At 39.8% G+C, this 24373-nt stretch overlaps 1 protein-coding gene across 19 annotated transcripts in view; it reads left to right on the top strand.

Annotated features, from left to right (window-relative positions):
- ZBTB20 (zinc finger and BTB domain containing 20) overlaps positions 1-24373 on the top strand; it is a 475279-nt gene that overhangs the window by 103401 nt on the left and 347505 nt on the right. For 17 of the 19 annotated variants that reach the window (XR_003945573.2, XR_007778053.1, XM_050977281.1 and 14 more), the window contains one exon: positions 17473-17594. The exons of the other annotated variants lie outside the window; for them this stretch is intronic. The gene's annotated coding sequence lies outside the window, so the exon portion shown is untranslated. The remainder of the gene's footprint in view (positions 1-17472; positions 17595-24373) is intronic. 19 annotated transcript variants of the gene reach the window in all.

Raw genomic sequence — 24373 nt, 5'->3', positions numbered from 1 at the left:
ATGTTTCTTATTCTGGTATTATGTAGGAGTGCAAGAAGACATAGTTTGTAAGAAATTTGAAGTCAGATTATAGTACTTCTGTGGCACAATGTATAATTGATATTCTTTAAAATTACAGTAGCTTTTACCTTGCAAGCACAGTGTTGATGCTACACTTTGTGGTCCGGCTGGCACCAGTGAAGACTGTGGTTTATGCAGTTTCTTATTTTACAGAAGTCACTGCAGGAAAAGATACATTCTTTTTTCAGGCTCCTCAAAGCTTTGCTGACATGCACACACTTGATGTAATTTGAAGGAAAGTTTAACTTTACAGAAAGCATAGCTTCATCCTACAGTCGTTGCCAAAATAGTGAATCCTATTGGCCTGTTCCATAATGTCAAGGTTTCTTACTTAGAGTTTAAAGAGAATATATTGAATCACTGCTGTCATTAAACTTTATTGCACACTTCTGTAAGGTGCTTTCCATTCTTGGACAACCTAAGAAATGTCTTCCCCTGCTACTAATCCATTAGAAACAAATCTGATCTGCATTTACATTTGAGTCCTTCCGACATGATCTCATCATTCTCATGCCAATGTCAGCCTTGGGAAAGACATTCCCCAGTGAATGGAAGGACACAGTTTCCCCTGCCTCTGGAGGCTGTGTTATAACATCTCGTGACAAGTAGCATTATGTGCTGTCATCTTCGGCCCTCCCAGCTGAATAGATCTGCATGTGGATCAATGGAATGAATAGGTGGTATCTTTTCAGATTTTTCTCTTTTAGCTGGGATAAGTTCCTTTTGTAACCACCTGTTTATCAGAGGGTCGTGTTTATTTGCCAAGTATTGGGATGCACTGAGTATTGTTAGTATGATTCCTATACTGTGTTCCAGTAGGAACTTCTTACTTCTGCATCTGTGAAACTGGTGGTGCATAAAGGGGAATCCAAAGCTTGTCAGTATCTGTCAGCTGCAGATCTGGAAACCTAAGAAATGCATCATCTCAGGCACAGAGAGGGAAGGATAACACTTAACACGGAGAAACATGAAGTAGCTTGTGTTGCCGTCTAAATATTTTGGAACTAATCAGACGAATAAAGCTGAAATGGTAGTCAGTAAAATGCCTTCTTGGACCTTTATTACTGTGTAAGCTGTCTGAAGTCTATGCAGAAAAAAATAGGTAAAAAGCTTTACTAACATTGACTATTTCTTCCTGAAATAATTGTCTATCAGCTGAAGAGGAAAGTAGCTTTAGAAAAGCTGAGAAATGAGCCCGTGTTGAAAATTTCTATAGCATTTATAGCCTTTTACTCTCCAGCCTCTTGCCCTTACTAGAATTACTTTTCTTATTTTTCTTTTTTTTCTTATTTTTCTTACTGAGAGTGAACTTAAATCTTAGTTCATGAGCTGCTCTTCTAGTAGAACTAGAAGAACCTCCTACTCTTACTCTGAGCACAGCTCTGACAGTAGATAACCAAACCTCAACCTCAAAGGCCTTTTTGTGCTGGGGATGTTAAGCAGCAAATTGAGATTATTGAGTTATTTAATACCCTTCCCCCCGAATACAGCCCCAAAACCATGTAGGATACTGTAATGTGCTCCACTGGAGAAACTCTGATGATACTTTATCCTTCACCACTAGGAGTTTCTAGGTCAGAAGAGCTAACATATAACAGTATAAGCTAAGATAGCACAAGAAAACTTGTTAGACAGAGCCAAAGCTTCTGTCTCCTGGTTCTACAGATGTCATTGGACCACCAAATAACACAAGCATCATGATGAGTAAGTCCAATTCAGGTTTAGATGAATACATGAAACCACATAGTGCTGGATAAGACAGCTCTAGAATTTACAATACTCATCTAGTGCCTAGCCCATGGCAATACTATCCACAATAATTATATGCTACTGCCAGCTATCTTGAGGATCCATTTAGGAAGAAAGCAGTTGCTTTGCCCAGGGAAATTTAGATTAGATGTAAAATTGGATTTTTCATAAGGCCTTGTTTTTACCTAGCTACGAATGTTTCCTTAGCACAAGTGAAAACTTTACACATTTTAGCTCAAACTGTACTCTACTAAGCCTCCCACATTTATACCCATCTTCTTGGCAGTCATCCCAAAATATGTTTGGGTTGAAGCATTACACATTACATTTGGTGAAGCTTTAGCATTCCCTGTTGCTCACATCAATCCTTATTTCTGTTTGCTCTTGTAATTTACAGTTAATGAAAATTCTAAGTTTACCTTTATTTTTGTTGGCATCTGTACAAGAGAACCCTTTAGCCTTTTCAGCCTCGTATCCAAGTGAAAAGCCGGATCCAAAAGGGAAGGTAAAACCTATCTGAGTGCTTCCAGTTTAGACAGAAGCCCTTAGCATGCATGTCAGCATTGTAACATTACATTTCTGAAAGAACAGCAGAAGAGCCTTGCTCAAGGCTTGACCTGTGCCTGGGCTTGTGAGTGGGCTTGTAAGTAGCAGGTAGAGCAGCTGATCCCAGCGTGAGAATGCCAGATCTCAGTGGCCGTCTAGTTAATGGCTTTAACCAGTTCCCACTCCCTTCCAATTCAAGCAAGATTCTGCCTGAAATTAACAGGAATTTGCCTGATTACCAGTGTGGGAACGTGGCTAGTAAAAAACTCTGCTGATGACCTTAACACAGCGTAGGCAATATTGACAAAACAAACCATTCTGGAGTTAGTGCCGTCTTTTCTAATGAGCCTGTTAAAAGTTGACTCACAGATTTTCAGTTCAGGAGATACAATTTGTGTTTACCTACGGTACCACCTATGCACTGAGCTGTGTATGTATGAGGTTATAATGTTAAGCAATGAGCTGTAAACAGATGGTACATGTAGAATTTCTGTACATACACACAGTTAGATAATGTACATGATTTGTATTATGCTTTTTAAGCCACTTATTTGAAAGACAGTTTTGTGCCTTAAGAATTCCTATGCAGCTATCAAATTATTATAAAAGTAAGCTTTGAAAGACACCCTTTTCATTTATTTTTGGTGCTCATTACACGTTCTGAATCATTGCTTGTTCAGAAATGTTACCTCCTAAATTAACAATGTATTTTGCAGGAGAGAAACACTGACAAATTCTTAAAAATGTGTAACCAGAATTATATTATGGTTGCATATTTCTGGGAAAAGCAGGTTTCACGAAGCCTGACCAATCCTTCCTGCTTCTGCTTATGGTGTTATGTACAACCTGCTTTTCACAGGTCATCAAAGTGTTGCATTATCACTAGGAATTCTAAACACATTTTGGAAGTTCATTTCCTGCTTTCTGGTTCTTCTTGTGTGGCTGTAGCAGAGGCTGTGCAGTCGGACATGGGAGAAAAGCACTGTTTGCACCTGTTTAAAACCTCCAGTGCTTTGTGTGGTTCCTGGGCAACAGGCAGGAATCCTGAAAAGCTAGGCTGCACTTGCTCAATTGTTGCTGGCAGCTGTGACTTTGCCAGAGCACATAGCAGCTCGTTAGCAGGTTGCTTGTGTTGTGTGACATGCACCAAGCGTGTCAAACTCTGAGCTGAGCTCGCCGCCTTTGCTGCCTGCAGTCGAGGCTGGGTTGCCAGGGGTTGCAGGCTTGGCCAAGGAAAGCATTATAGAGATGGAAGGTGAGTTCCTCGTTGGTAAAGGGGCAGGGAGGTGAGGCAAGGAGTTGTGAATGTGTGCTCTCTGATTAGAAAAGGGGAACGGTGGCACACAGGTTCTCTGCTCCAACGGGTGCTATTTTCCTCCAGCAATTTGGTTCTTTCAGAGTGTGTTTGCAGTGGTGGAATAGAAATGTAGGGGATAAGATGAATTTGAGTGTGGAAGTGTGCACACAGACACATGCATACATTATATATGCATTACAGTGGGGAAATACGAGATGACTTCATGGGATAATTTTAAATTTTATTACGAGCTTTCATTTCTGGTGTTGTTTACTTTGAGGGATCAGGATCAAATCAATCCTTACAACCTTGATCTTGGCCTATTTAGGCAGCATCCAAGCAGCAGATGCAGTCACACTGTTTGACTGGCAAATTCAGACCATTTCAGCTTCATATCTACTCAGTTTGTGCCTCTTGGCTCAATAAAGCATCTCTTTGCTCTTGTAAAAGGAGTTAGTATGTGATAAATCTAGTTAAACAAACCACACAGCTACAGCATCCTTACAATCTGTTGAAATCTACATCATGAGATTGGAACAGATCTGCCATTGTCTTGAGATCTGTTTGCACTCTGTGCAGTTTTAACCAAGAAGGAGTGATCTATAGACTGATCTCTTTTCTGCAGCTCCAGAAAATCTCCTTTAGACACATAATGCTAATATTGACAATGGAAGTCATTATCCCAAGATGAAGAAAAAGCAGAAGAAAGTCTGGCTATTAAGGAAATTAGATACACTCATGAAAAAAAAAAAAAAAGCTTATCAAGGACAACTTAATGAAAAGATAATGTAACAAATATATATATGTATATATATGACATATATAACCCCTTGTTCAGCAAATGCCTGGCCAGAGGTTTGCCAGCAACTAGAAAGATTAAATGCCAGGCAGCAAGACTTCTCATTTGTCCTGCCCATAGGTACTGTGAGTAACTGCCCTGGCTAGAGGCAGGGACATGCTCGTGAGCCTGTCTGTTGGCCTGCAGAGGGGTGTGATGCAGGCATGGTAGGTGCTTGAACCGTGCTCCAAACGCATGCTTCAGTGCTTATCTGTTGTTGTTGTCTTCTTTATCCGAATACAGACAGTACTAGTTGTCAGGTACTGAGGGTAAATGTGATAAAATTAATAGAAACCAAAGTATGACATAATCATGTAAATTCAGCACGAGTCCCTTGATTTATTTTGTGATCAGAGCTTTTTGTTTCCTCATCTAGAAAATTGTGATAATTGGTGTTTATCTCATATTGCTATACAAAAGCAGTTATGTTGTAAACTTCTTTTCATGGTCGTCCCTGTGTTTTTCTGTTGTAATTTCCTTTTCTGTCTTAAACTTGGGTTATAATCTCTATAAGGGACTTCTGAATTCATCTCCTGACATTAGTTTGGCTATCAAATCATTGAAAGGAATAAACTGAGATATGTGTGTAAGTCCGTGTGCTTTTTTTTTTTCTGTCTTCTGTCATGCAGGCAGGACTAAAAAAACTTGAAAGTTGACATCCCTTTAGTGGGAACTCTCAGTTTTTATTCAAGAACAAGATACAGGAGTGTTATTCCTTAGGAAAGTATTTGTGGTCTCTTTGGTTGGCCTTGTTTAGCACCATTCTTGATACCATCTCATCACTGCAGTGAGGAAATAGCAGGTTCCCTCCTTCTCTGCAGGTAATTTGGCAAATTCCTTTTAATATGGCTCCACTGTTTCTAAAATTTAAAAAAATGAGATCTGTAGGACTTACTATGTCAGTTTATAACATGTTGTTAGCTGTCAATAGCAACTGTGCTGCCCAGCACACGCAAGTCAGGGGCTGGATGTTTATGAAACACATGAGAATAGGTGTTGCATTTTCTTATGTACTGCTTCATTTTACATAAACTGTATAGCGCCAAAAACACCCACTCAAAAATAAAGCGCAATAGAAAAATGGCATTCAAATGTTAAAGATATGACTTAAAGCTCTTGCAGCCAAAATCGTACTGTTGTCTCAGGTGTTCCAGCTCAAGCAGTGGAGAGGACAGACCCCAAAAAGAGGATCATGTGAGATGCTACATGTAGGTTCAGTAAGATGAACACAGTAACCTGAAATTCTAGTGGAAGTTCATATGAGAAGATTCTCTCTTTAATTTCTAACTTACGACCACCATATTTAATTCATTCTGTAAATGACTCCTGTGTTTTTAACATCCCTGGATTCTAATGGTCTGCAAAATAAAATGCCCCCTATCTCAGAATGGTATCCTTGCTTTGTTGCCATTGATGATATCTGCCTTCGTATGCCATGATATGTCTTTCAGTGCTTCCTCATGAGTAGAATTGTAGCAAGATGATGTGCTTCACTTGGAGCCTTGCTGCACACGAATGGCTTGGATTGTTCAGGAAATACCAGGCAATCTCCTCTTCCATAGGCTCCCTGGTGACACTCTGGGGCTAGCAAATACATCTTGAGCTAGTCAGGGTGACAGTAGACAAGTTGGAAGTGACTGCATTGGAAGCTGAAGACAGAAGAGTTACAGTGACTTTAACTTGGGTCGCATCCAGACATGGTTTTAGAAGGAGGAAAGGAAAGAAAGACATCTGTCTCTAGGGTTGTGAGCATGGGCAGACGCTTTCCTTTCACCCTGTAGTCTCCCATCTTGTTGGGTTGTGTTGTTGTGGTGGGTTTTTTGTTTTGGGAGGGGAGTGAGGGAGAGCTTGTTTCCAATGCTTCCTCTTCCACATGTCTAGACACTGATATGTAAAGACACTTAAAGGGGTAGTGTTCCTTCTACTCTGTGGTTCCACCATTGTAGCAGGTAGTGAGTGATACCTGTTGTCATATTTCTGGTCCTTCAGTTTACTCAGAGACTAGAAAAAGTCCACCTTAGCACTTGGATACACATTGACTTTTACCTTCTGGCTTGGGTTATTCTAATGCATGTCAAATGGAGGAAGAGGAAAAGGAAGAGAGACCATAGAAAGAGGAATGTAAAATCATCTACTAAAGCAACACTAGTACACAATATAAAACTGAAAAATTAATTAGAAGATGAACTTTCCTTCCAAACTACAGAGTCTTCTCATCCTGGCCTTCCCAAGTAGCCACCTGTTCCATCCCTGAGTTTCCCTGTCAGTGTTTCAGAGGACGTGCAGCATTGTTACTCCACTCTTCTTGGTGTACAGTGCACAGCTTGGCTGTTCTGCCTAGTCACTGGTCGATCATGTCTTCAAATAGTCCATCAGACATGCCTCGCTTCAGTAACAGTGCTTTGAAAGATAAAAGAGTCTTTCAGAAAGATAAAATACTCTTTCAGGCACTGAAAGTTCACTTCTGCTACAGAATGTGATCATTCTGTTAGAGTGATACTGTCTGGGCTAAATTTACTGGTGTTTGCTGTGTTATCATTCTCCTGCTCCCTTGGGCTCTGCTGTTGATCTGCATTGAAACTTCATAGCAAAAAGTTCTCCTAAGAAGCCAGACCCTCAGAAAACAGGTTTCCATGGGTAATCTTCTTCAGTAGCTGAGGGTCACCTTGCCCAGTCCGTGGCTTCAGCTTGCTTTTTTTTCTCCAAGCTTAACTAAATTGAAAATTATTTGGAGACGCTGAAGCTAATTGTCCTAATTAATACAAGTGGGCCCAGGTGGGGATAGAACTTGAGACCAGTCAGGTGCTATGGGTAAAAAAACCTCCTCCATTTGAGAGCAGGTAGTGAAATAGAGAAGTTGGGGATCCCTAAGATTGTGATATTCCTCTGATAAGGTTCTGAGTTTTTTAGTTTGTTTTTAATTTCTGCTTGGATTGTTGTGTAATGTGCTAAACGAATGGATTTTTGGATATGAGAGACCACATCTGAGAGAGGGAGGTTACTGTTCCTTTCAAATAAAGAGCACTGAGTGTTTACTCAGCCTTGTAGCTTTTGTTGATTCTGAAATAGATAGTAGTGCATTTCATGCTATGTCAGAATGTGCTAGATTCATACAGCAGCTGGAGATGTATGGATTAGCCACCAAGTGACGAAGTACAAGGGAGAGTGCAGGATTTTGTTGTGTTTGTGCTAAGTTGTAATTCTGAAATGAAAACTATGACAATGCTAACAAGGTGCATGAAGGGGTGTCTTTTTTTAACAGGAGCTTTTCATAGAAATGGTTAAAAAAAAAAACTTGGAAATCTTTGAAGGTGTAGTTTTTGTGTAAGGAGATGGCAGAATATTATGCTCATCTAAGAAGCATCTATCATTTCTATTTTCTCTGCTCCTTGATCATCCCTTTCCATTTCTGAGATACCTTTATGTCGGTAGCTGTCACTGAAGACTTCTACTTGCTCCCTTGCATCTGACAAAGATTCTAAACAGGGCAGATTCTGGTTGTTGACTTTGAGAGTAGATTTTAGCCCAATTTGCATAGATAAGATTTGGCGTGCTATCCTGTCCCAAGTGTCTGTTCAGTGAAAAACATGCAGCTATCTGTGCCTCTATCATTTTGTTTGCCAGCAACCTGGCAAGAAAAACTCTTTTCAAGTTCTGACCTGGCTGATGGCTATTTGATGGCATAGAAAAAGGAAATAAATAGCTGTTGAAGTAGTCCAAAACACATTAATTAGGTAAGGAGTTAGACTAACATCCTGCATTTCCCTGTCACCTTCAAGAATGCCATTGAACTATACTTCTAACCACCACACTTTTTTTTTTGTACCTGTGGATTTAAAAGCTTTGCCCTTGAGGAAAATGACTTCCCCAACCCTGGCAATAACACAGTTAAAGGAATGGGAATAGGTCAGCCAGTGCCTATTACAGTCCTGTAGCCACAAGACAATGTATCCTCCCCTTCAAAAAAATCTCTCTGCAGTATTATTGTGTGTAACCCATGCTGATTCTAAAAGCAGTATGAATTGTATACATCTTGCACATCAGTTTCAGTGTCTTAAAAAATGAAGAGTTTTTTTTTCCTTCTTCCCCTTCCTTTGAAGTTTTAAAGCAGAACTTGCTGGTGACCCACTTTTGCTAACAGTTCTCTTAACTAACCCCTGTACTCACTTATACATTTTTTTTTCTCTTCCACCCACTGTCTGTCTAGCCTGGTTTAAAATTTTTATATATGTACTTTTAAAAAATTGATTAGTTGGAGAGCTGCCCGTTCTTCTGCGCTGTATAATAAGGATTTAAAAACTGCACACTGAATTCTGTATAGTGTAATTAAAACTGACCCAGATTTGGACCTGAGAACACCAGGACTTAGCCAAACTTGCCATGAGCTGAGTTCTGATGGCAGATGGAAGCTAATGAGGACACACTACACTCCAGAATTTCCCAGCTGCTTGGCCCCTTTTTGTACAAACAAGGTTTGGAGTGAAGTCCCAATCCCAAGAGCATGTTTAAGCAAATGTACTGCACCCAGTGTTTTGGGAAACAAGGCAGTGCTGTCGGACTGCTTCAGGAAAATTTTGAGGCATTATTTCTAATGGGTTTTTACTGTGTATCTCAGTGTCATGAATATGCTCTCTTCCATCCTCTCCTAGTCTGAGTGTGATCATTTGGTTCAGACCCTATATGAATACCCTCCTCCCATTTCCATTGGGAGGGTTTCCACTTTAAATTAATGGAGTCTTAAGATCCCAAAGTGCTGGGTCTCCCTTCGACCTGTGGTTCCCTTAAGTGGATTCAATGTCCTGGGACTATTCAGGCAGATGTAATTGAATCAGTTTGAAGCAGCTGTAGCTGGCATGTGGTCTCTCAGATTGCTAGCACCTGCTTGGTTGGGTTTTTTTGTTGTTTGTAACTCACTAGAGTGAAAATAGTGCCAAAACCAGCATTGGTCTTGGAGCTGATAAAGCACTCCAGCTCCTCTATCCCTTTCCCCTCCTAGCCCAGACACCTCATTACTGGTGCCTGCAATAATGTTGTTGGTAGTGAGCAGAAATAGGTTTATGCTTCCCCTCCAACTGCCTCCCTCCCCTTCAAGCCACTGCACTGCCAACACTGACTCTCTTCTTCATCAGCAGTAAGGCTTAATCGTGCTCAGGTGTGCAGAGCGTCTGTGCCCTCCTTAGAAAATTGAGCAGCCCGTGGTTTGCTGGGTCTGATGCAGGCAGCACCAAATTTATCTGCTACTCTAACAGTCTCGCTGCTGGCACGGCAAAGTTACTGTTCTTCATGTGTAACAAATGACCAAGGAGTCCTGGGAGGTTCTGGTTAATACTTCTGCTCCCTTCCTCTGGTGTTGTGCACATAGATTCTGGTTACTGTGTTCCTACTCCAGTCAAACCTTTAATATGGTACGATTTCAGAAGGGACCGTGAGTCACTTGGTTGCCTCTCTGTATCCTGTGAGTTATTGTAATCAAAGTTTCAATTAAACACAGTAGTGCACTTGGCCAAATACAGTAACAACACACAGTGGTGTGGTTTTCAATGTAATATTACAAGATGGCATATTGCAATGTTAATTTTTTTAATATATCCCTCCATTGACTTCCCCTTAGTTTGTGCATATAGTTTATATGCCTCCCTTTTATTTGTTCCTCCATGCCCCAGAGATAAAGGATGTATCTGGATTTTTAATTCCAGCTGTTTTCATATTTGGTATTAGCCCCACATCTCACTTGCTCTTTTGCTCTCTCTTCCCCCACCTTTTTTGGGTATTACCACTTATTTCCAGGGTGAGAGAGTTTTGTCCTCAGCTGGTGTATGGGACTTGATTGTCTCCTGCAATAGCTTTAAAAATTGCTATTTTGGGGAATTAAAAGTCAATTCCACCAGTGTTCCATGTTCTGAAGCTGTTTCTTTATTTCTTTCTCTTCTTTTAATCTACATCTTGTATTTATATCACAATTGTGAAAGGTTTTAGTTTGTCTGTAGATATTTGGGCTGTAGACAAAGTCTCTCTTCCCATGGAATATTCCATTTCTGCTCCAGCATGTGTGTTAATCAACAGTTCTCTGTGGTTTGCTGAGCTCAGGCATTTGAAAGGTATTACTGAAGGCAACTTCTCTGGGGCTCCAAATACAATTTCAATTCAGTGGAAGTTAAATGCCAGTTTAAACATACAGAATTAATTTGGTTTGGGATTTTTGCAGTATACAGGAGATGTTTCCCTTTATTTATATGTTTTACAGTACAAAATACTCCTGGTTTTACCTTTTAATTTGCATTGTGTGCTTAGATACCCTGATAAACTACCTTGTATAACGTGTAATTGTGAAAGTGGTGCAGCTAAACATTTTAATAGTTGTCTGATGGAACTACAAAGGAAAAAAGGCAAATGGAATTCCAATCAAGACAGAATTGTTTTTACTAATCCAGTGAGATAATGTCACTGCTTGATTTTTCTCTTGTCCTGTTGTGATTTGTAGTGTTTTGTTTGTTTGTGGACTTACTTTGTTTTCTTCCAGTCTACACTCTGTCTTTCCCACTCCCTTTTGGTTAGTCTCAAAATGCCTACCAATAAAAACATCCATCTGTAATGATAGCTTTTGCTACTCTTTGTAGTCTGGAGTGTTGCAGCTGCAGTTATCATCTACTGAATAAAATGTCAGCCACCAGTTCTAAGAGGGAAAGCTACTAAGGCTTAAGTTAAGCAACAGACAAGGACTGTGGCTCTCAATTTTAGAGATAGTATTTTAAACTGTTTTTGCTATAAGCTACACTTTTTGTGAATTAAATAATGGAAAGTAAATATGGAATATTTTATTTTTTTCAGATGTTTTGAGTACCTGGTATCCTTTGGTGAGATCAGTAGGATTATAGAAGGGAAGCTGTTCTTGACACCACAATGAACATAGCACCCATGAATATCTAAATAAATAGCAGTAGCAAATTAGAAAATGTTGTTTGTATGCAAAAATACTTGGGGGTGTGGAGGGACAAGCAAAAAAGTAAGTATGCAGGTGTCTATCTTAGGATTTCTTAGTGCCATTTGTAGCCAGCCAGAACAAGAAAGCATCTGCCACTCTTATGGTTGTCTTGAAAATAAATATAGTTTTAGGTCAGCAGCAAGTGCTAGCTGATGTATTTTATTTCTAGAATGCTTTTCTTTTTTCATGTACTAAAGTTTACTTTAGAAATGTAGGCACTAAATAATTTTGAATCCTACACTAAGTACAAGAGGTAGTAGAGAACCAGCAGGATTTATGTTCTGAAGAAGTCTATCTGGCATAAGCGAAGAGAAAAACATATAGATGTTCTTTTCAGTCTGCTAACATCCTGACGATGAGTTGCAAATGAGTTGGTGTTTATTGTGCTGAACCATACTTTTTGTACATTTAATTTGAAGGTATCCATTCAGAGACTGTACATCTCTTACTTGGATACAGAGAACTGATCAATTTTATGTGAAGCATGCTAGCTTTTTGTGCCTGTGCAGTACAGCGCTTTTCAAACGAAGATGTATTAGTAACTACCACAGGAGTGCGACAGAAAGGACAACAAAGGAAGTTAATAAATTGATAATGAAGCAGGATTATAGAGGATTGAGCATGGATATTAGAACCATTTCAAACATACTTTTTAATCACTACCACTCCACTCTGATATTGTCTAGTGGCACCACCCTAAAATGTATTATTGAGTATTTGGTAAAAGACCACTTGACTAGTCACTGACTGGCAAGCATGTCCACTTCCTTGACAGGGGTTAAGAGGTTAAATGAGTGACAGGCAAGATTCTTCTGTTTACCATGCAGTTGGCCTCTCTAGAAGAGCCTTTACTTATTGATGTTGACAAAAATATTTGGAAAACTTGCAGTACGGTGTCTCATCTGCAAACATATTTTTTATTGTGCAGGCTTCACCTTCCATCACTGCATCCTAAACATACAAAGTTAAGAAAATGGTGGCCAATTTAACACTGAAGTGAATATAAGAGGATACTGTATTGTGCTTCTCATTAACAAATAAAACTGTGTAAGCGAATCAAACTAATGCAAAGTACAGAGGAGGAGATGCTAACAAAAATGAAGTGGGCTCTAAATCAGAGAGAATTTTCAAGAAGAAATCCCAACCCAATTCTTCCTGTTCCATTGATCAGGCAGTTTCTTAAAAGAAGTATAAGCGGTCTCATACATACTTAGAACATATAACTCTTGTCCACTTCCCAAAGCTTCAGTTTTTGCTTTTCCCAAAATTCTGTGCTTGACAACTGGACAGAAGGCTATGCTGAATTAAATTTTATTGTTCTGGTGTTCTCCATCCATTTGCAATGCACATAATCAGGAATTCAGCTATGTCCCAAGAAACCCATTTAACCTAATGAGAGCAAATGGCATTGGGTGTTCCTTACCCGAGACAGCAGTGCCAACATTTCTGCTTAATTGGGACATATTTGGCTGGTTCCAGTGCTTCAAGTGGTTTTTAAACAGGTGTTTAATGGGTGTGGGATTCTGAACTCTGCCCTTTTGATACAGCAATTTCCAAATAAAGATTAACAGAAATAAAAAGATCTAATACAGAATAATAATTTTTATCTTTGTATATTTATTCAGCATAATTTTTACTTTAAGTCGCAGGCGGGTGGGGAGGTGTTTCTTCTCATAATTGAGAAAGTCCATTAAATAGAACAACAGGATGTCTAGCAGGGTGTCCTAATTAAAATTACCCTGTAATTTGAACAAAACATTCATTTGTATGTAGCTAAGGTTGACCTAAACCCCATCTAAATCAGAAAAAATTATAATACAATTTTTTTTTTCTGCTGAAAATGAAACTTAGCATTCTGCCAGCAAACAGCATGGTTCTGTTATTATACAGTATTCAGGAGTAAGGATTTTCTCTTCAGTGTTCAAAAAATAATGTTTTGAGTAAATTTAACAAGAGGTTTCTCTCCTACCTCTACCCTTTGATAGTATTCATTCATGGTTGTGTTTCTGTAGTATTTGAAAGCAGAGACAATTTTGTTCTGTGCATACTGTAAGCCCTTCTGAAGCCTTTGGTCATGGCCAGTGTACTGGTGAACTAATAAGCAACTGAGACAGCAGCTGCTTAGCAGGACTGATTGGCTCGGGCTTGACTTTGCTCTCTGCGACTCCACAGTTTCTGACTGGCTTGGAGTGCGAGCTGGGTAATTTTGTTATCTCGGGGAGTGTGGGCCTGCATACATAATCCAGGCTGTCTGCACAACTGAGGAGATTGTACACTCCGTGGAAAAATGACCTGCTCGTGCTCTGGCTGTCATGCTTTGAAATGCTGCTGAGGCAAATTGTATTTAATATAATTTATCAAATCTAAGTGAATGTTTGAAAGAAGTAACTTCAGAAATACAGGTTGTATTTAAAAGGAAACTCTCAGCATCCTTAACTTGACAGAGCTGCACAAACTGCAGCTTGTGGATGTTGCTTCCAGGACACAAGGTGGTGGAAGTTTCTTTACTAATTTATTTATTTATGCACACTTTCTGGGCAGGTTGGAATGGGGAGGATTTTCAAAAATGCTCAAAACTGGTCTGAATATGTTGCTGATGGATTCAACTTAGACTTCTTTGCCATAATTTAAGTGGAAAGAGAATCACACCCTTGTTCCTTTGGATAATCCCATCCATATGTACAAATAGTGGAACTTCATAAATGCCAATGCTTAATTTGGTGCAATAGGACTTCCACTGAATTATTCTGCTTAAACCAACTTTTACATTTTCATCTCTCAGCTTCAGTGGAGTATATAACAACAAAAGAAAGGGAAGGGGAAAATCTGATGAATGATTTGCTTAGCCAACTTTAAGCTCCAAGAAGAATTGTTAAGAAGAAGATAAAAAATTTGAGGCTGGTGTTGTGGTAATACAATTTTCAACTGATCAAAAGCACTTGAATAGAAAGTATTCAAATGTTAGCATAATGTAAAATTTTAGATTCCCGTCATTGTTTTAACGAGAGTCAAAACTGATGTGGGCACCTGTTGTAATGTGGAAAGAGTAAAATTAATTCAATCAAACAGGTACTGGCCAAGGTTATTTTATATGTGTGTCTGCACATATATGTTATCATGTGTATATTTAAGTATGCATGCTTTCCAATGGACAGTTATTTTGCTAGCAAACATATTCAGTGGCACCACGGGAAGAATATATGCACAAATGGGTTGTACTGGTAACTATACCTTAAGGGCAGTTAAAGGAAAATGGGAATCTCCTGTTGGGGAAACCAGCCAAGCCTCTTGTCTAGGAATTGCATAACTTGAACATGTATAGGTTTGTGTAACAACCCATACAGCTGCCTGTGGTTGATAAAATAACTGTAACCATCTTGAGAGTGCGTGGAAGGCTGAAATGAAAAATAGCAGTTGTGTGGATGCCATTGCTTCAGACTCAAGTACGCTGGAAAGCGTTGTTTTGTTATTGTGGAACAAAAGTCACCAGTTCTTATGCCTGGTCCGGTGTCCTGCCCTTGAGACCTGGTTGTAACTCGGCAATAGAAATTCCAACTGCAGTACTGAAAAGGTGTGTGTTGGTTGTTGAGCTGGTGAAAACGGGTGAAGATCAGGTGTCTGCACTGATTCTTTTTCTCAGTTACTTTAATTTCCAAAGATGCTGAATCTCCTGTGTGTACTAACTGGCTAGTGAAACTCTTCCTTAGTGACTCCTCCTGAAGATATTGTGGGTGGTGGTGTCAGGTGATCCCCTACTACCAAAGGATTTCTCTTGTAGCATGTAAAATATTCCAATTCCCTGGAGCAGGGAAGCAAAAGAAAGGGAACTTCTGTGTGTTCTGTATTCAGCTGAAATCCAGATACCCATCCTGCACAGCCATTTGGTCAGAGTGGCTTTAGAACTACTGAGGGTTACAAGGTTGGTTTCCAGTAAGATGGAGTTTATGTTTCTTCCCTGGAAAGCAGCAGAAGAGATGTGTAGTATGGCTACTGTAGAGATGTAAAAGAAGATTCCTGCTCTGTATCTCCATGTGTATTTTCTGAAGTCCTTGAAATATTTTTCAGAACCTTCACCATCTTCAGTAACAGAGGTTCTTAATCACATGCTTTATCATTTGCCGTTGGCAAGAATGCTCAATTCTTTCCATTTGAGTGTGGGACCTTGCCTTATTGCCTCAGGGAAGTGTTACTCTGTAATGCATGTCACTTGAGGCTAATTCAACCTGCCACTTGGAAAATGCCCTTGGTGCAGATTGTAGCAGTGCACCATTATCTCAAGCTATTTTTCATCAGAGGCAGACTGCATCTGTTCTGTATGATCTGTGTAGCCCAACAGTTTATTTTAGGTTAGCATGTGAGGTGGGGTCTTTTTTACCTATAAAGCTGTGATTGGTTTGGCTTCCAGCTTTGTGATAAGAGTATTTCTCCCATGTCATACCAAAGCAGCCCTAGACATCACAAGGTCTACAGCAGCTTGAAGGTAATCAGTGATGATGCTGCTCTGTTGCTGTTCCTCCACTTGCTGCCTCCCTAGCTCTAACCCCCAAGTTTTCTGCCTGGATCTTGAGCTGCAATGAGGGTTTGATGTGGCTAAAAACACATGGAAAAGAAGCCTTCATTCAGCTGAAATGTCCCTGAACCAGGCACTTATGCAGTCCTGGCTCTAGGGTGGACTTGGGGACATGTGACAAGGAGAGGAAGGAGGTGAGGGAAGCTTGGGATTGTGACAGCTCCAGTTAAAATCAGCTTACATCATAACATAGCCACGCTTGTAAGGTTCTGGAAATGATAACCCAGTGGTTTCAGCAAGATACAGCCGTGAGCATAGGATATGATAATCAGGGGAACTGTGGCTTTGGAATTTCCTTCCTCCACTGTTTTTTAATGCATCATTTTGGTACACATCAGAAATGCTGAAGATCACACACCTCAACCTTTCCACCCTTGAGAAGGGAAAATGATATGAAAGCTTCATTAATTTCTTTTATGAGGTTTGGTTGCTGTATGTCACTAGAAGAAGATCAGGCAGAGGGGAAAAAGAAAAAGAAAACATTTTGTAAGCAGTAGGGAATTTTCCCCTTTGAAAAAGAGCTAAAACTTCATTAACATTTCAGCCAGCTTTAAATTAAAATTTGCATCTGAAAATAATCCATAGTGTATTTTGAGTGCCAGTGAGTCATATCAGGGCAGTATCAGCACAAGTTTCTTGTGTGTACAGCTTGTGATGTGGCTCCTGGATGGTCAGTAACATTGGTATTGTGCCCCTCATGCTGGAGTGAGAATTCCCATGGAATTAACACTTGCCTTGTGCTGATCATACAAAAACCAGTGTGTCCCCAGCCACATGGCTGGGTGGGGCAAAACTGAATGGAGCAGGTGAGTGCTGGGTCCTGAATTCTACACCTGCTTTGTGTGCAGGCTCACTTGGCCTAGTGCTTTTTACCAAGAATGGTCCTATTCCATTCCATTGCAATAGGTCTGTTTACACCAGGAGAGATTTTTCTTGTAACTCTGTAAATCTCTAATGTTCTCTTGTAATTTCTGTAGGACAGGCCCTTTGAACATGCCACCAGAGTGATTGGGTCATCTTTTGCCCATCCCTACACCACCGATTGGTGATACTTTAATTTTTCTGCCCCACTGAGCACAAGTCATTGAGTTTGATGTTGGGAGGAGGAGAGGTAGAACAAATTGGAAAACTGCTCTGTATCCCTAGGTTTTGCACATATGAGAGCATGTAGGCATCTGCAGCAGGCAGCCTGAGATGGCGTTTTTTTCTGCAAGGTTTTTATGTGAAGTCTGCATGGATTAGATCTGTAGCTGTCCAGAGCAATTGGTACCCCAAGTGCAGAGCCTCTGGAGAAAAACACTTTGCTGATTGTATCATGCTTTTGGTAGGTCATGTGCTAGAGTTCCTGACAACTGTTTCTAAAGGGTTTTCCTTCATGCAAGGTCTAAAAAGATAATTTTCTCCTCTTTTTTTCCCCCCTGTCTCCTCAGGGAACTAGAGGGCTTGACGCATCCTTTACATCCGGCATTTACTCTGACCACAGTCCCTCCCTGTTCTCACAAGCGGAGCTCAGCCCTGCTTCCCTTCCTGTTGATTCCCAGTCAGCTACATGGTAAGTTTTCATTATCTCTAGACTTGTTGCCATGAGGTAAAGCTCTGGCAGACTCTCTCTAAAATCCATTAGCACTGGGCATTGAGGGCAGAGCACTTCATGCCCATCAGAGATCGTTCAGTTGTATACCAGGCTGACTGCAAGTAAAGGAAGATAGTATTGAATTAGCATTGGAGCTGAACTTCAGCATAGATTGTTACAGGAATAAAATATGAAGTAAAATATGTGACAGAATTAAATCCATCAGTTCTAATAAAAGAAACAGAAGAAAGCAAAGAAATATTGGACCCTTAAATCCCATTAACCAGGCCAGAGAGAGAATGCGTTAAAAGGAAGCTGCACTGTATCTTTTTTCATTGTTTGATGAAATAATCTTTTTCACCCTTTAAGTAGTGTGTTTAAAACTCCTAGTATTTCTGAAACAAAGGGAATATACAGCCACCGAGCTAGCTGGTTTTTATACCTTCCTTTCTGGGTATTGTCCTTCAGTGCAATACAGAGCCATTTCTTTGTTCTCACAAGCTAGCAGTTAAATTGTATGTAAATGTATGCAAATTAGATGCTGTCTAATAAAGAGAGTCATTAGATGGAAGAAATATTTAGTTTAGGGGGAAAAAAGAGAAGAAAGCAGGTGTATTTTGCAATAGAAAAATGTAAGATTGCAAAGCCCCTCAAACTTTGGGTGAAGGCTTTTTATAAAGCCATTAAAATATTTTCTAAAAGGCTTGCCCTACTCTTGGTCCTATTTTCTGTGTGGTTTTTTTGTATGTGCACTTCTGTGTTCCTAAAACTCACTGGCTGTGCTATACAGAGACATGTAAGTATTGTACTCCTAAGTATTTTATTTCTTTAAATCACATAGCTATGAATTTACACACATGTACCTTGTACTAGGGTGTGTTTTCTGCTTACTGAGTAGATAGAGGTGGAATTCATGTGGTAAATTTTATTTTCATTGATTGATTTATTCATCGTATGCACTGACTGGGTACCTTTCCTCACTAAATCATCTTCCTCCATTTTGTCAACCCTCTTCTCAACAATTTTAAAGCTTTATTTTTTTCCCCATTTTATTTATTCATCAGTACTCAGTGCCAGATGCATTTCCATTCTTTCACTTACATTTTCTGCCAAGTTATCCCTTTTGAGGTATGGACCCGATTTAAGCCTGAAGCAGCAGTGACCTTTCTAAACATGAAGTTGCAGCTTTACTGTCAGGGGTCATACCACTAAAATGTGCAGAATGTGAAGCTTTGTGTCATCCAAAACTGGAGATTCCACACCTATGGGTGGAGCACTTGTATCCATCTTGGTTCTGAAAGATTTAAAATACATGAACCTTATTTTCTTGCCACTTCTAAGGAGATGAAATTTGAGACTTGTCTCTCTGTTCATTTTGAATTTCTACTCCTGATCTTTCAGCACTTCTGTTTGAGTGGACCAGTATACAAAGGTGATGTGGCTCAATTATCTTCAAGTCTTTGTTGTATTTTGTTTCTGATGGGCAGTTAGCATGGCTTCAGGCAGAGACAATAGCTGTATGTCAACTTGCCTATTTTTTCTGTTGCAGTTTTGCAAGTCTGGAAGTCTAAAGACATATATGTATATGTGTATAAAATATATGTATATAAAAATAATGTTGTTTAAATATTTACATACAAAGCCAAAGGATTGGCTTCCTTCCCAGAATTACTGGAACTACCTTCCCCAGGAACATTTGGACTTGAGAAATCTCTACAGCAACACATTTTTACTGAAACTAAACAACTTGTGAACTGAGTAACTAGCTCTGCACCCTTTGTTGTTCATATGGGTTCTTTAGCTTTGAGTGATGGACAGACCTCTCTGCATGGGTAGTTCATTTCCAGTTAATTATGATAAGATTATCTTTTATTTGCCATTTCCATCCCTCAGTTCCTCATTGGCTTATTTTATGAGAGAGATCTTACAAGGGAAGCTTGGACAGAGTGGGAATATTTTTGCCACAGTTCTAGGACAGGTCCGTGCTGCATCTGAGCAGTGTGTGCAGTCCGGGCACTGCATTCCTCTCTGGACAGCCAAAGAGCAGTCAGAATGATCACTCAGAACAAGCTGACCCCCAGCTGCCCAGTGTCTCAGCCACCCTGGCCTTAGCAGTCAGCAGAGAAGCCATAAAGTGTCTGCTATCCAGTGGGAAATGTAGGCAGGGAGATTGTAAGGGCATGGTGGAGGTTTGGCAGTGAATATTTCAGGTACTCTTGAAGGCATGATAGAAGATTGTGAGGAATGCAAAGGAAATCTGAGCTGTAATTTAAGGATTCTAGGGATGAGGTTGAATTGAGGAGTAACATGGGATATATTGGTGACTAGGAGGGATGAACCCATGTTAGCAAGCAGAAAATGTTGGTGTTTTACTGACTCACTTGAGGCACCACTCTTCTAAGCTGTCCAGGAGAACTGAGTCATAAGTGATGCAGACATTTAACATGGATTTTTACACAGAGTTTGCAATCTAGGTTGGTGTAGTTATGCACATTCTTCAGATTTTTGGAGGTGGTGATTAATCTTGAAACCCTAATTGAGAGATTTACACTGGACATGGGACAGGCTAGCAAACAAAGTACCCTCTGTCTCTCACATTATTGATCAGGTTGCAAAAATCCACTTAGATGAGTGATACTCAGATGGGGGGAGAACAATGTAGCCTTAGGGGCGGAGATCTGAGAAATTCCATACTCCTTCCCATGCTTCCTGTGGTCTGGAATAATTGTTCAGGGTAGGAGAGAATTCAGTGCCTACCTACTTTTGAGGCTATTCATCTTGCTGCCTTATCCACCTCAACGATAACAATAATACAGCTTTCCTACTCTTGAAGTACATTACAAGCATATATATGCATTAAAAGATGTGAGGCTTCTGTATCTTGTGATGATGAATCCAATAACAGTACTGTAGACAGATATGGGAACCAAACCGCTCGTGCATCAGATCAGGCATCCATCCTGTTAATGTCTTCAGCTTCAGCAGTGGGAGGCACAAGAAATCCTAAGTTGTAATAGTGGAACAACTAATTATTTTTGTTAGTGATCTTGATAGTAAATGAGAATTTTTAAAGCTGTACCTCTCAGGAGCTTATGCAACTTTAAAGAAATAGTTTTAAGAAATAAAATATGCCACACTAAACTGATCCTAGAGCTAACGAACAGGCATTGGGACTAGCAGCTTTTGCTATTACCCACTGCTTATTATTGTTATTATTATTATTTCTTTTTAATTATGCAAAGTGCTAATCAGTTTGATTATGCACAGTGCTAATCAGGTTAATTATGCAAAGTGCTAATCAGTTATTCTCTAAGCACACGAGGAGAGCAGAGGTGCTGGCAGTGAATGGTGGTTCTAGATGGGGGTAGTCACGGCAGTCATTCCTTATTAAAAGAGGAGTAGGTGAGATGATAGGGGTTTTTGCCTCCATTAAAAAGTAAATAATAAAAAAAAAAAAAAGAAAGCTGTGAGGGGGATAGTTCTTATGGGGTAATTCTTCTTTCACAGCAAGGCAGACTTTTTTCCATGTCAGCTCATGCTGTTGGATAATTTCTGTAGGAGTTTGAGTGCACTGATTTGGGCAAATGCATTGCAGGGAAGTCTTTTAATGGCAAGGGTGCAAGGTGTGCCCACTTAATAGGTCGGGGTGCATAACTAGAAAAATCACAAATTAAGGGAGTTTGGTCAATCTAACAGAGTCACCTTTTAAGCACTGGTAAGTGGGGTAGTGATAATGTAAGGTGGATGGCAGTTGTTCATGTGTTATTATGGCTGAAGATCCTGTATGCGCATACAAAATGTGCTTCTTTTCATGTATTGCCTTTAAAAGCTGCAGGAATGTAGGGTTCCTTATCAGTGGAATGTATTTTAGGGCTGTGTTTCTTCTTCCCCTTTAGCACTAAATTAAAAACTAGAATTTTGTATTCCTATGAAACAAGATCTGTTTTCACTAAGCTATGTTCTCCCATCAATTGCAGAAGATTCAGTGTGTCTCTCTTACTATGCTCAGCGTCTAATATCTAACCAGCATTCCTTATTTGATGGTGTTTCAGTATTGGTGTGAGATACATAAGCAGTACTTTTTTCAGGTAGTAATGGGGATGCTCCCAGAGCAGAAAGCTACTTGCTCATAAAAGTCCTGGGTAAAGGATCTTAAGAGATTTTTGGAGTCATTAAAACAAAAGACTGTTTCATATAAGGCTATTGGTACTAGAAGGTTACTACACCAGCAATGTGAGAGAAATTTTCCTTGAAAAATTAAGCATTGAAGGCACTAACTTATGGGGAGTCATGACAAACTTTTAAGTGCATTTAGGGTAGGAAGTAAAGCAAAGAATCACTAATATATGGCCTAAACCAGAGCCTGAAAATTAATAATCTTTCCTTCTTGGATTTGTGACTACTCCACAAGACACTGATCCTTAAAACAAGTTTACTACCAAATATGTGGTCACAGATGTTCATCTATTCTTATAAATTCTTTCTGGTGTTAGAAATCTAGACAAATCAATCATTCAGCATCAAGTCTAGTGACTTAGATCTGGAGGAAGGGAGTTTGTGATGCAAATAACTTAAGTGATGGTGGGACACACCAGACACAGTGTCCTGAGACTCTGCATGCTCTGCTGTCTGAGCATCCACATCTTTTCAAGTAGGAGTCAAATCCTGAGAAAAGAAAACATGGAAGGTTTCATTTTCCTGTGGATATTTCCCTATAGTATCTTAAAGTTTCTGTAGTATCACAAGACCTTTGGAAGGCCAGCAGCATAAACTCCACTACATAGTATTTTCATCTTAGAAATATAAATCTACCTGAGACATAATCATAACTTCTGTTGAATTTCACCATCTCAGATCGCTGTCCATCTGACGAGTTGAGGAACTAGAAAAGCAAAACTCACATTCTGCTCCTAATCCTGCTGCTGTCTTTGTAACCCTGATAAATTGCATTACCTTGATGGCAAAGTATGGTGATTGACACAGACCTAAGGCAGCGGAGGTGGTTTGTGAGGCAAGCGTATTGTTTGCAAAGAACTTTGATATCTAAACTAAAGGGGTTATAGAAATCCTGTGTGCTGTGGGGAATTGTATTAGTAAGAATCATCACCAAATCTTGTGATATTGTGTAAATTAGTGCAAGATGGCACCAAAATAGTTTGTGTATTCCTAAAGAGTGAAATAAGTGGATGGAGAAAACTCAGTTGCCTTGACATGAAGCTAATGAATTAGCAGCAAATAAGGAAACAAAATAAGGAAATCTGTGCCTCCTGTGCTTGAAGAAGTGTGCCCTGAGTGAACAGGGAGGTCAATTGTTTGTGTGGCAGAAAGTCATTGCTTCAAAACTCCTTTTGCATTTTCTTGAGGACCTGGTGTTCAGAGGTGCAGGCTAACTGCTACTCAGCCCAGTAGGAGCTGAGTCTGCTATTGGCATTCACACAACTGAGAGCTGGTGGAGAATTAATAACAATAAGATTTTAAACGTTCAGCCTGACCTTTTAAAGTTACTGACCTGCATTCAGGTTACAAATACACAGCAATTTTCTCTTGAGCTGCAAAGATTCTAAATGTTAAATCAGTAACTCAATCAGACTAGCAGCCCTTGTCCTCTCTGTTCTCTCGTGCCTAGCTGCCATGACTGGAGTAAGGGAACAAGAAAACTATCTAAACATATCCATATCTTACTGTGACACCAGTACTTGGAAGAAGCCCCACTGACATAAACTAACACAAAGTGACACATTGTTTAAAAAGTTGTTTCGAATGTCTTCTCCCATTGATCTTCTTTAAGGAAGATAAATAAACACTGTGTGTGGTGCAGCCAGACTGAGTATTTTTGCTCCTACAAATGTTTATACATTCTCTGGTGGTTGTTTGTAATGCTGTTTGTTGACTGTAAATTCCAGACCTGCATGTTTGTGATGTATACATTTACAGGAGCAGTGCAGTTTGGGGAGTGCAGTCAGGGTAGTGCCTCTCGTGAACACTACCAGGTGAAAAGTGGGAGGTTTGTTTTTCTCCTCCTTCCAAAGTAGTGAATTTGTCTTTGCAGTCCCGGTGAAAGGGATGGCTGTGGTGGCAGGAGTTTCAGTAAAGCAGGACTTCCAGGTCCATGAGGAAAGCCATATAGGATTTGTCTGGTAGCATCAAGTTTTGGGGTTTTTTTACCTTTTCATTTAATTAACAAATAACTCTATTGCACTGTCAGTTCATTCAGTGGTGATGAGGATGATGTGTGTTTTCTCTCAGGAGGAAGTGACTGAGGTTGTTACAGATGACAAAATTCCTGTTGGCTGAGACCCCTCCTGCCCCTCTGTTCCTGTTTCACAGTTCTCTCACCGGTCTTTGAAAAGAAACGTCCCTTTCTCACTTATTGTTATTACCAGCATCTTAATCCCTAGGGCAGTGGGATTGCATAGAAGATTTGGGGAATGGTGCAAGCACTTTCTTCCACTAAACTAAATGAGCATAGCTGCCTGAACATAATGTATGTGTAGGAAGAGTTCAGCTTAATCAGTCACCATTTCTCATATTAGGTGGATTTTCCCTCGAACCCATGCTTCTGTTGTGTTTGTGTAAGTTAAAATTACATGTTTTGGATGTTCCAGCTTGCCTTGCACTTTCCTTTCTGCTCTCTCATGCACTTTATCTACATTTATTAGATGCTGGTTTCGCTGCCTTGCAGTTACCATCACAGATACCACTCTCAATTGAGTATAAACTTTATTAACATGTAACAAATTTTAATTAGTTTTTGTAGC

Source organism: Serinus canaria, chromosome 1, assembly GCF_022539315.1.
Source record: "Serinus canaria isolate serCan28SL12 chromosome 1, serCan2020, whole genome shotgun sequence".
Classification (NCBI taxonomy): domain Eukaryota; kingdom Metazoa; phylum Chordata; class Aves; order Passeriformes; family Fringillidae; genus Serinus; species Serinus canaria.
Note: the sequence above shows the minus strand (reverse complement) of the source record. Positions and strands in the feature narration are given on the sequence as shown.